Source organism: Triticum aestivum, chromosome 2B (assembly GCF_018294505.1).
Source record: "Triticum aestivum cultivar Chinese Spring chromosome 2B, IWGSC CS RefSeq v2.1, whole genome shotgun sequence".
NCBI classification, from domain to species: domain Eukaryota; kingdom Viridiplantae; phylum Streptophyta; class Magnoliopsida; order Poales; family Poaceae; genus Triticum; species Triticum aestivum.
Window position 1 is genome coordinate 291000172 of NC_057798.1, and position 12529 is coordinate 291012700.

The window sequence follows — 12529 nt, forward strand, 5'->3', positions numbered from 1 at the left end:
CATCTTGGTGACCTTGAGGTTGCGGATAGTTGGTGAAACCAACATCGGCAAGCACCCGACCGCAGTTATGCGATCAGGGTGATCCTCAATATCAAAGATGATAGGCGTGCTGGACCATTTTAGAGGCTTGCGTGACTTGATGGGTGGTTCTGCTGCATTGACTTCCCGCACCCACTGCTTGAGCTGGCGGTGTGAAGTATGCAGAGAAGCATCACCGTCAACGCACAGGACCTCTGTGGCTTTCTGGAACTCCTGCTCATCGGCCTCGTCATCATCCATATCTTCATCGTCGTCGTCTTCATCCTTGTCACGGCCGCGGGGAGGTCTGTCTCCTTGCCGCTACTTGGCCTTGCCGCGGCATCCTCCTCGGCCGGGACGTTTCTTGCTGGCTCCTCCAGCACCTTCCTGGGCCTTCTCCTTGTCATGCCGCTTGTATTCAGCCTTTTGCTGTTCTACAAGCAGCTCGACCTTCTTGCAGCTCTGGAGATCATGGCCCTTGGTGCGGTGGATTTTGCAGTATTGCTTGTTGGTGCCGTCCTGCTTGTCGGCAACCGCCACATCTGCGGCAACCTCCTTGCCGGAGCTACCAGCTTTGGGCTTCTTCCCGGACTGCTCAACAACCAGCAGCTCTTTGCCTCTTTTCTTCCTGTTGTTCCGCCACCGGTTTTTCTTTGCCGGGGCAGTCTCCTCACTATCAGACCCTCCTGCTCCTACATTCTCTCCAGGGAGTTTCCTCCCTTCCTCAGCACGCGCACACTTGTGGGCCAGGGCATATAGCTCACTGACGTCTCTAATCTTGCACATCGCCATCTCCTCCCGCATCCTGCGGTTTCGCACGTTCTGATGGAACGCGCTGATTACCGCAGCAGGGTGGACATCTGGGATGTTGTGCTGTACACGGCTGAATCTCTGAATGTACTTGCGCAGGGGCTCTCCTTCCTTCTGGGCGAGCAGATGAAGGTCGCTCTCTTGGCCATGAGGCTTGTGGCCGCCCGTAAAGGCACCGACAAACTGATGGCACAGGTCAGCCCAGGAGGATATGGAGTTGTCCGGCGAGTGCATCAGCCAGGATCTGACATTGGGCTTGAGTACCAGCGGGAAGTAGTTGGCAAGGATCTTGTTCTGCCGTCCCCCGGCAGCTTGCACCGCGATGGTGTAGATGCTGAGGAACTCCGACGGATGCGTCTTGCCGTCGTACTTCTCTAGTACATCTGGTTTAAAATTCTTCGTGCTGGGCCACTGGACCTGCCGCAGCTCACGAGTGAACGCAGGGCAACCTACCGCGTATGGCAAGTCGCCTGGTTTCCTTGGCGCATGCATGTCAACAGAGGGCCCAACACGCTTGTCGGATTGACGTCGCGCTTCTCTTCAGCGCTCGATGCGAGTACGAGCGTCTTCTTGCTGTCGTTCATGAAGAACTTGGCGCTGATCGTGATGAGCTCGTGGATCCGATGACGCAGTGGAGTCGCTGTCGAGGTGGATCCGGCGAGTTGGCGATCTTGGCCTTCGGGGTGGAGAGTGCATGCTGGTTGCACCCCCACCGGTTTCATCACCACCGGATCGTGCTTGGCAGTCCTGCCGCGGCTGCGATGCAGTTGGCTGCCGCGGAGTGTCGCCATTGGCGAAGCCGATGAGACTCTGAATGGTGGCCCTCGATTGGTCGATCTTGTCTTCCGCTGGAGGGTAATCCAGGAGCAGCTGAGCTCGCGCCAAAGCTTCTGCTGGAGTGGTGGGCGGCAGTGGCGAACGGTGCGAGGAGCGGGATATGCTCGGACTTCTAACTATGTTAGAAGGAGCAGCATCCCGTCCAGGCGACCGTGTCTCGCTCGTGCCAGCACGTTGGCGTGCATGCTGGTCTTGAGCACCCCGAGATCCACCAGCTCAATCTTGTCCCAACGAACGTATGGTACTGCGAATACCATGACGATGTCGGTCCTGCGCCTCCTGAGATGGGCGCGGGACATGTACGGACGCCGAGGTCTGTGCAGCCTTGTCCTTAGACCTGGCAGCATCGTGAGCTTCCTCGTCGACGTCCGTTCTTCCGCCGGCATCTACTCCACCACCCGTTTGCTCCGGCGGTGGTGGAAGTGACGTGGACGGAGCAGCTGCCGCCGAAGTCTTCTTCTTCGGTGGCATGTCGATGAAGAAAATGAAGATCTAGCTCGTGTGAACGCCGAATCAGGTTCATGCAATCTCGACGCCCCCTACCTGGCGCGCCAAAGATGTTGGGGAAACTGATCCATGAACACCTATGGGACCGGCGGACCAAGCCCCTTTCGGTTCAGCGGGGGGCGGAGGTCACACGAAGAGCAGATCGAGGCGAAGCACACGAGTAGTTTACCCAGCTTCGGAGCTCTCCGGAGAGATAATACTCCTACTGCTGCTTGTCTGATTGTATTGTGTTCTTGCTCGGGAGCGCTGAATGCTATAGTACACTCTAGCTGCTAACGAAACCGAGCGTGTGTGATATTCTGGTCTCTAACCCCCCTATGTTGCGCATGGGCCTCCTTTTATATGTTCAAGGGGTCACCCACAGGTGGCAACGCAGACGAGGGTAAAAATGGAAAATAAGTTGCGGTTGGTACAACCACCTGCACAGTGCATCCTACCTAACCCTGACGGCAGGGGACAAAGGCATTAAATGCCCGTCTGCATCACCCAAACAGTGTAAAAAGGGACCGTCAGGGGTGCCACCGCTCGCCATGATGGCAGTCTTGTCAGCTTCGCATGCCACCGCGCACCGCTGGCTGCACAGCCTCTCGCCACGCGTGCCTGGAAAGGCCCCTAGAGCGACACGTTGGTGGATGTGCTGGAGCGTGGGTACAGAGTGGTAGCCTACCGCGGCAAGCGCCTTGCCGCGGATGTTGTCTTGTCGGGTCCGGAAGCTTGTTGCTCACCGGGCCTTGCCAAGACACGCGGCGCGCCGCGGCAAGTTCCTTGAAATGCCTTGGTTGGCCTTCCCGACAAGCTCCTCTTGCCGGGGCCTTGTCTCCTGAGCTTAAATACTTTGTTCCTGAATGGCTCCAAAGGAACCATGGAGGGCCTCGGCGGTCATCCGGCAAGCCTTGTCGCGGGGCGCTGCAACTGCCCGTGCACAAGTTCGGGATACTAGGGTACCCCTACTCTAGTACACCGACACAAGTTCAAAAGCGAAGAGTATGTATCACATACATTGGAGTGATCCTCACACCAGTGGTCCACAAGTTTCTACCAATTTTCTTCATTTATGTAATCAGGCTTTAATGATATAGCTTGCTCATTGGTGTGTTCTTTTACCTTCTTCCAGTAATTGTTCCTATCTGGAATATCGCGACCACATTTCCTCATAAGACTAATGCACACTTTTGCGGAAAATGCATCCTTAGGATCATTATGGTCTATTCCATGTGGAAAACATACACCCATTCAGGATAGAACATATGCACGTCTAGTTTTAATAAATGTTTTACAACACAAGTTCAACTTGTAGATGAATTAGCAATCAGGAAGTAAAGTTTAACCATATGAATAGATGGGTCGTTCGCTGTAGATTTTGTTGCAGTTGAAGATGAAGGTATGTCAGCTATGCTGCGCTTTTTCCATAGTGCCACTATGGAACCATACATTCCTGGACGAATGCACTCGAAGACATATCTTAGAAACAAAAATCTAGAAGTGGTACTAATCTGATGTACGAGAAATCTTTACTTGAGAAGTAATTTTATGAAGATTACCAGGATCTTGACCTATATCAATCTGACTAGCATCATCTGAACCCTGTGAATCCATATCAATTTTGTAGACCACCTTTTCTTAGCGCATGTTTGGCTATAGGACAATCGTCGTCCGATGTTTCTTTTTCAGTCCTGAAGTACATATGTGCTCATATGGCAGCATCAGCTGTAGAGTTAGGCATGACTTGTTACTACGCACGGTCATCAGTAATGGGAACAAAGATTCACAAGGTAACACATACCGCATAAGTACGTAGATTGTATTAGTTAGAATAAGTAGTACTGCACTACCAAATCTAGAGCAACATGTTATATTAAGAAGAAGAAACCATTCAATTGTGAAAAACAACACACAATATTTAAAATGAACCTGCATACTAAAGTACTGTAACCCTAGATAGAACTATGTCGGTGAAACGAACATTGGTGTACGTTGCCCAGACTATACACAGGCTCAAGAGCAAGGTTGCAGCAGCAAGACAAGACCGAATTGAAGAGATAACTCTTTGGGAGATCCATGGGCGGATCAAGAATACCAAGAAAAGCCAAAGCAATTGGATATCACTAGGGGAAAGCCTCCCTTGCCGAGCAGGCGAGATCGGTCGTCTCGAGGCGCCCCCAGGATGAAGCCAGTATTCCCACGGCAGGCACTACAAGAAATATGTCAACTTGTGACCTTGACTATTGGTCACTGAAAGGTCATTGTTTTTCATTTGCGACCTTTTTGTGACCAAAAACAGAAGGTCAAAAGCTGGCGGTCGTAAACTGAAATTAACGACCTTCTCTGTGAGAAGGTCATAGACGTTTACAACCAAAACAGAAGGTCATTGAACCCATGACCTTTTGTTTTGGTCACTGGTTGTCTGCCCAGGCCACGTCGGATCCAACGTGGCAATCTGACGTGGAAAAATTGTGACCAATTGAAAAGGTCAAAAACTAGAATCAACCTGGTCCAATTGGGTGTTTATATGGTCCAAGCCCATTAATTCAGCCTTTCTATATATTTTTTCCTGTCAATTTTTGGTCAGACTTCATGGGCCAAGCCCAATAATTCGGCCTTTTTATTTCATGGGTCATGGCCTTTTTGTACCAACAGTTTATATATATATATAAAATGGGTCCACTAGTCAAACAGGTCCCACTTGTCAGGTTCTGATAAGTGGGTCCTAGCTATTAGGCCCAGATTATTCATATTTCAATTTGACAATAAGAAAATAACCAGTAGTTAAATTGGCAAGCAAAAAACACACATGATACTTCAAATAACAACAGCCAGATTCAATACAATCTCTACAAATGACACGTCCTACAAGCTGTAGCATATACAAGCTCTACAAATGACACGTCCTACAAGCTGTAGCATTTACAAGTTCTACAAGTTACACATAATACAAGCTTAGTTGATACACGCTCTACAACTATGGGAATCAGTTACAAGCTCTACAAGTGTTTTCTTCTTCTACATGTAGCTCCTTCAATAGCGATCGAATGCCGGACTCACTTGAGGGCCTTCCACGGACGCCCTGTTACATGAATCAGTTGATAAAAATTAGAAAAACTGGAGCCAATATATTATGAACATTCCATTCAAAAAAGGAGTAAAGGACATTCTTTGTTTCATCACGTTACAAAGGAGCAGCACAAACCACAACTTTACTCGACACACACCCACATACACACATGAATATTAAGCTCAGTTCCAGCAACTATATCATGGTTTAACAGCTGGCCTCAGCATCATCAAACCACCATGCTTATGATCATAATCTAAGCATATCATCAAACAAAACCTACATAGATAAAGAACACAGCACATCAAGCCACAGGCGCACCAGCGCTGGCATGAGATTCAACCCAACAGCAATGGGGCTACCACAACAGCATTAAAAACCTAAGCATACTAGAGAAAATAGATAGTTGGTGCTGGAGGGACTGGTGAATTACCTCAATGGCGTATTTGATGGGTGATGATGGTCCTTCTCAAGGAAGTAGTTGTCGTCCACAGTTAAGAGGTTTCATACATCTGTCTACAACAACCAGCAAACCAGAAATCAGAACGAATACTTCTCATAAGAAGTTGAAAAAAGACTATAGCAGGACAGAAATATGTGGACTACTTCTAAAATGGTACATGTAGCACATGCCCGAACAAATATGTGCTTTCAAGGTTGAAAGCTTTAACATAGAACGCTGAATAATTCGTTGCCCAAAACATGCTATATATACACCAAGTGATGATAAACCATATGTAGAATTTATAAACGTAAGGAGCATAATTTCTAAAAGACGTACACCATTACGTAGTACTATAGCAAATGTGAAATGCTTGATGATGTACATGAATTCACATTTAGAAGGAAAGAAATGTACTGTAAAACGTTCCATACCTGAAACATATTCACTCAACTAAAACAAGGTCGAGTTTTACATGCAAATGAAAACATGCTAGAACCTTTCTGTCAATTTATGAGAAATAGAACCACTGTGCCACTTGGTTCTTTAAATAAAAAAATGAGTTGTAACGCAGGCTAACAGAAACGCCATGAGCATCGTTTGGGCAGACCATCCAGGATGATGTACAAATCAGAATAAAAGCATGATTATATATTTCAGGATGATGTACAAATCAGAATGAAAGCATAGAGCTGACAAGTTTGATGAGCTTCGATATGAAGAGAAGAACAGAGATACTAGGTAATTCAGTGGGTTTGGGCTTGACAACAGGAAGCAGGAACACATCAATTGACGAAAACAAGATGCTAAATTATATTTGGTAGTATATATACTATGGTATACTAAGTTCGTGTCAAGGGCAGCTTTCGTACCAGTGCCTAAAACATTGTAAACAAGTACAAATACTCCGTTATTACAAGTACAAACGGACTTGGACTGGGCGGCAACGATATTAGGGGAAAAGAGTCGAGTTCTTGATTAGTTACGAAAAGCTCTACTTCCAAGAAACTTTCACATCAGAAAACTAAAGGAAACTCAATTACTTCTCAATACTATGGAGTCACACTTTCAGAAAACCTGTCGATGTATATAGAAATTTGAGAGATTAGTCGTGCAAAGGTTCAGTGGATCCAAATAAACATGCACATCAGAAAACTAGAGGAACAGACGAACAGTCAACACGTATATATCTAGTCAATAAAATATCTACTACACAAGTGCATACAGTACTCAACATCTACTACACAAGTGCATATAGTAATCAACATTCACTCAAAGTACAATAGTACATCACATTTTTGGATGATCATGAAAGGCAAAACTACTCCTGACTATGATCATCAACATCTACTACTCCTAACTACTCCCTGTGCAATCCAACTCTGCAGTAAAACTTCCTCACCCTCCATTCACCCTCTTCAAGCATTACTGTAGTAAAACTACTCCTAATGCTACAGCAGTTAACAATAGTGAAATTACTGTGATGTGCAAAATTTACAATAAATACTCCACTGAATATTACTAAAACTTAACATAAGTTACCTAAGCTTTTTTAGTTTCAGAATATACAAGTCAGAAAATAAGCTTGCAAGCAAGTTTATGTAAGTAATGCACACTGGAGTACAATACTTCTATGGATTTCTGCAAATAATTCATGATTTTCTAACTAATCCAAGATGTCCATTTAATTAACTAGAAAAGTAAGTTAAGTCTTGTTGAATCTTGTTAAATACTCCAAGAAAAATTACTCCACACATGTACAGTTCAATCTTGTTAAATACTCTAAGCAAAATTACTGGAGTACTGGAGTACTAAAAGTTAAATGTGTTGCACATGTCTCAAGGAACCAGCAGTGCTGCTTGCTCCCTTGGTCTAGCTCCTTGCTATGCAGGATGACCGAGACTCGGATGCAGAGCGAGCTTCCTGCAAATGAAATTGCATCAATGCTTTGCAGCAACAAAAGGAACTCACATAGTATAGAACTTGTGCAATAGTGTATCAACACCCCAAAGGAGGCATTACAAAATTCTCAAATAATGTTTTCGAAGGGATTAACCTCACAGCAACACACCAACTTGAATATACTACCACTGTACTGGCACCACCATACATTCAACCAACAAGATATAACAAATACCAAGTCAAGAGGTCCCTAGCTCTTTTTTCTAAACATAATGGAGAGAACGTGCAGCTGGATGGGATGACGACACTGATTAGTTTCTAGTGATCTTGCACGCACATTTTGGATGAGTAGCGCACTGATTAGACTGATTGGCCCTTGTCCCTGGAGAATATACTTGTATGTAGCCAGATATATATGCTAGGTAACTGACTCAGTATAAATGGCGCATCGTACATGCACAAAGAATTTTGGTCCACCTCCAAGAGTACGTGCACATATAGATATATGATAGCAGCACGCTCCTAGGATTGTATTACTTCAATCTATAGTTGATTGGTGAACTTAAGTTGCCACATGATCTTGATCAATCATGCACCTCCTGGTTAAATTAATCCAGCTATTGAAGGTTGTCTGATCGATCTGTTTCTTGCGCATGTCTAGTTAGCAGCAGTACACAAACCGGCAGCAGTTAGGCTGTGTAGCTCAGTTAGTTCCACATCCTACAGTCTATCAGGCATCCATCCACACACACAAATAGAGTAAACACAGGAACAAGAAAAAAATGAGGCGGGCGCCATGAAGATGGGCAAGGAGAACACAAAACATGCCCAGCCTCACACTGAAGAGAATAAGAAAATTAGCATTCCACCACTACCCACTAGATTGGTAATTCAGTCATAACTCCTGCATTTTCAGATTCGACAGTTAACATCCTACATGTCACTCCCATTTAGGAATGCTAGCAAGAACACCAGCAGCCAGGCAAGCCTAATAGAATCATTGCAATGTACGCGACGGAAATGTTGATCCACTAAAATTAGGCCTCTTAAATTTCAGAGAAGATATGCACTATGCAGTTTGTGCTAAACTAGCATTTCCCTACGATGGGCTAGCTATCTGCCACATTCTGTTTTGACAGACAAACAATCAAGATCCTACAAAGTGACATTTGTTCATCCTCGCAAGAACTGCAGAAGTCAAACAAGTAAAATGATCAGGCAAGCATGAACAGACTAAGTAGGATTACCAGTTTACCAGTCATCAACCGCATAGCCTACGCACAACCAAGGTTCAACAAAGATTACTAGCGATACATTGGCAAACATTGCCATGGACAGAATCAATCAAAGCCCAACCAAGGCCCAAGCAAGAGCAGTCGTTGAACGGGACTCATCACATCGACGAGTACAGAAGAACAAGAACTGGGCGAGGGATGGGGGAACAGGGAATGGACGGCGCCTACCTCGATGGAATGAAACCTCTCCTCCTGCCCCTCCTCCTCGAGTAGAGCAGGGCCGAAGCTAGGTGCAGCCCTCATCCATCTCGAGTAGGGCAAGGTCGACGCCCTCCTACTGTCATCGCCATCTCCACGCCATGATGACCTACAGCAAAGGGACAGATAGGAGGAGAAGGTGAGGAGGAGCTGGTGGATCTGGGCGAGGAAGGAGGGGAAGGGCCTACCTGGACAACAACGGTGACGGATTTCGCGAGCTCACGTGCGGGTGAAGGTGGCCATGGACCTCACGCAGATGCCCGCGTACGACGACGGTAGCTGGGGTGTAACACCCACGATGCAGCTATATCTCCCACGTGTCGAAGCACGACTTAGAGGCATAACCGCATTGTGGTTTTGTCGCAAGAAGGGTCATCTTCACACAATCCCATGTAATGAACAAGAATGGGATAAAAGAGTTGGCTTACAATCGCCACTTCACACAAGTACTTAAATAAATCATACATCATTCAGAGTACACACATAGTCCGACTACGGACGAAGCCAAAAGAAAAGAAGATAACCCAACTGCTAGATCCCCGATCGTCCCAACTGGGCTCCACTACTGATCAACAAGAAACAAAACATAGCAACAATTAAGATCTTCATTGAGCTCCCATCTGAGCTCGGTTGCATCATCTGCACTGGTATCATCGGCACCTGCAACTGTTGTGATATTATCTGGTGAGTCACGAGGACTCAGCAATCTCAAAACCCGCGAGATCAAGACTATTTAAGCTTATGGGTAGGAAGTGGTAAAGTGGTGAGGCTACAGCAGCGACTAAGCATATATGGTGGCTAACATACGCAAAGAAGAGAGAGAAGAGAAGCAATGGAACGGTCATGAACTAGCAATGATCAAGAAGTGATCCTGAACTCCTACTTACGTCAAACATAAACCAAAACCGTGTTCACTTCCCGGACTCCGCCGAGAAGAGACCATCACGGCTACACACGTCGTTGATGCGTTTTAATTCGTATCTGGTGTCAAGTTATCTACAAGCGGACATTAACAAATTCCCATCTGCCTATAACCGCAGGAATGTCTTTCGAAAGATTATACCCTGCAGGGGTGTCCCAACTTAGCCCATGACAAGCTCTCGCGATCAACGAAGGAATAGACCTTCTCCCAGGAAGACCCGATCAGACTCGGAATCCCGGTTTACAAGACATTTTGACAATGGTAAAACAAGACCAGCAAAGCCGCCTGATGTGCCGACAAATCCCGATAGGAGCTGCACATATCTCGTTCTCAGGGCACACCGGATGAGACATCCTACGAGTAAAACCAGCCCTCAAGTTTCCCCGAGGTGGCCCCGCAGTCTACTCAGTTCGGACCAACACTCGAAGGAGCACTGGCCCGGGGGGGGGGGAGGGGGGTTAAAATAAAGATGACCCTTGAGTCTGCAGAACCCAAGGGAAAAAGGCTTAGGTGGCAAATGGTAAAACCAAGGTTGGGCCTTGCTGGAGGAGTTTTATTCAAAGCAAACTGTCAAGGGGGTCCCATAAATCACCCAACCGCGTAAGGAACGCAAAATCCGGGGACATAACACCGGTACGACGGAAACTAGGGCGGCAAGAGTGGAACAAAACACCAGGCATAAGGCCGAGTCTTCCACCCTTTACCAAGTATATAGATGCATTAATAATATATAAGAGATATTGTGATATCCCAACATAATCCTGTCCATCATGGTGCAATCTTCAACTTCACCTGCAACTAGCAACGCTATAAGAGGGCTGAGCAAAGCGGTAACATAGCCAAGCAACGGTTTGCTAGGAAGGGTGAAAAGGTTAGAGGTTGACATGGCAATATGGGAGGCATGGTAAACAAGTGATAGGCAGCGCATCATAGCGATAGAACGAAGCAACTAGCAAGCAAAGATAGAAGTGATATCGAGGGTAAAGGTCATCTTGCCTAAAATCCCGCAAGGAAGAAGAACGAGTCCATGAAGAAGACAAACGGACGTAGTCGAACGAATCCTCACAACTCCAGAACGAAACCGAACCTAACGAGAGAAGCAAACCGAAAAGAAGCAAACAATATGGTAAACAATCATCACATAAGCATGGCATGATGCACAACCAAGGATGATGCATGTCCGGTTTAATGAGGATGGCATGGCAAAGTAAAACAAACAACACTACAATTTAAGTGGAGCTCAATATGCAACGAGTTGCATATTGACGGAACACCACATCAATTATTTAGTTTAACTCTCGGTTAGGAACACAACAATATTAAATGTTGTTAAACATGGCAAGAGGTGAAGCATAATTGAACTAACTATTTAGGCAAGTTTAAATGAGGCCGGAAACAACAAACAACAATTCCGGAAAATCCCCATATCATTTAGCAATTTTTAAGCAAACAACAATTTTAACCATTTAAATGTTGTTAACATGATGCGGATGACATAAACAAGTTTTATGCAATTTTTATGAAAATGTTTACATGAGCATGTTATGAAGCATTTGTCACCATGGCGGAAGGAAAAAGGGTGCCACGGCGGCGAAACGAAAAATGGTGCCACGGCAACATATCCGAAAATGATGCCACGACAACATATCGGTTCCTGTAGCTCACGGAGATACCGGTGCAAAAGAAAGTGTGGACGAGTGCAACATGCAAGATGGTGGGGTGATCCCGGAATACCGGGTTCCCATGGGTCGGTGGCATGGCAAAAGAGGGGCATCGCAAGGACGATTCGGTCACGGTGCAAACATATGGTACATCTCATACAACAAAGCATTCGTTCACGGGCGTCGTCTCGGCGGTTATACCTTCGAAGCGTGCATTTTCGGAGCGGTTCGAGTCGTCGAGGGAAGTAGTTGTTCACGTGGCAACGGTAGTGGTACATATCGTAGTGGAAGTAGTTGTTCAAGTCTCGTGGATGTTCGGGGCCCATGGGGTCTTCGAGGGTCGACGGTAGTGGTTTACGAATGTCATGGAAGTAGTCGTACACGGGTCTTCGAGCGACGGTAGATGGTACATGTTTTCGTAGATGTCCTTGGCGATCCGAAGGGGTACTTGACGAAATCCACCTCGGATGTAGTCGTACACGTCGTAGTCGAACTTGAGGCGGTCTTGACGGGATCCAATACAGAACAGCACACAAAAAAGGCTTCGGTTGACAGCAGCAAGGCAACGCAAAAGGGGGCTGGCGCGAGCAAGGCAAAGCAGCAGCATGGGCATGGCTGCTACCTGAGCCCAAGGCAGAGGGCGGCCGGGGCTGGAAACAGGCGCCGGAGAGGGAGCAGACGAGGAGGAGGCCGCAGGGACGGGACGAGGCGGTTGGGCGCGCGGTGCACGCGCGCAGAGGCGACGGGGCCGCCGGAGTTGAGCAACGCCAGCAGGGGCAGAGCAACACACGCAGAAGGGAGCAGGGCGACGGAGCAAGGCGGGGGCGCTCGGGGACGGCTGAGGCATGGTGTCCTGGCGAGGCAACGACGGGGAGGAGGCAGCAA

General features: G+C 46.9%; 1 long non-coding RNA gene across 1 annotated transcript; it reads right to left on the reverse strand.

The window, feature by feature from the left end:
• Positions 1-4952: 4952 nt before the first annotated feature.
• LOC123041202 (uncharacterized) lies at positions 4953-9215 on the reverse strand. Its single transcript, XR_006418414.1, has 3 exons — positions 9032-9215; positions 5658-7589; positions 4953-5236 (listed from the first exon to the last, which is right to left on the reverse strand). It is a non-coding gene; the product is annotated as an uncharacterized lncRNA (long non-coding RNA).
• Positions 9216-12529: the final 3314 nt, after the last annotated feature.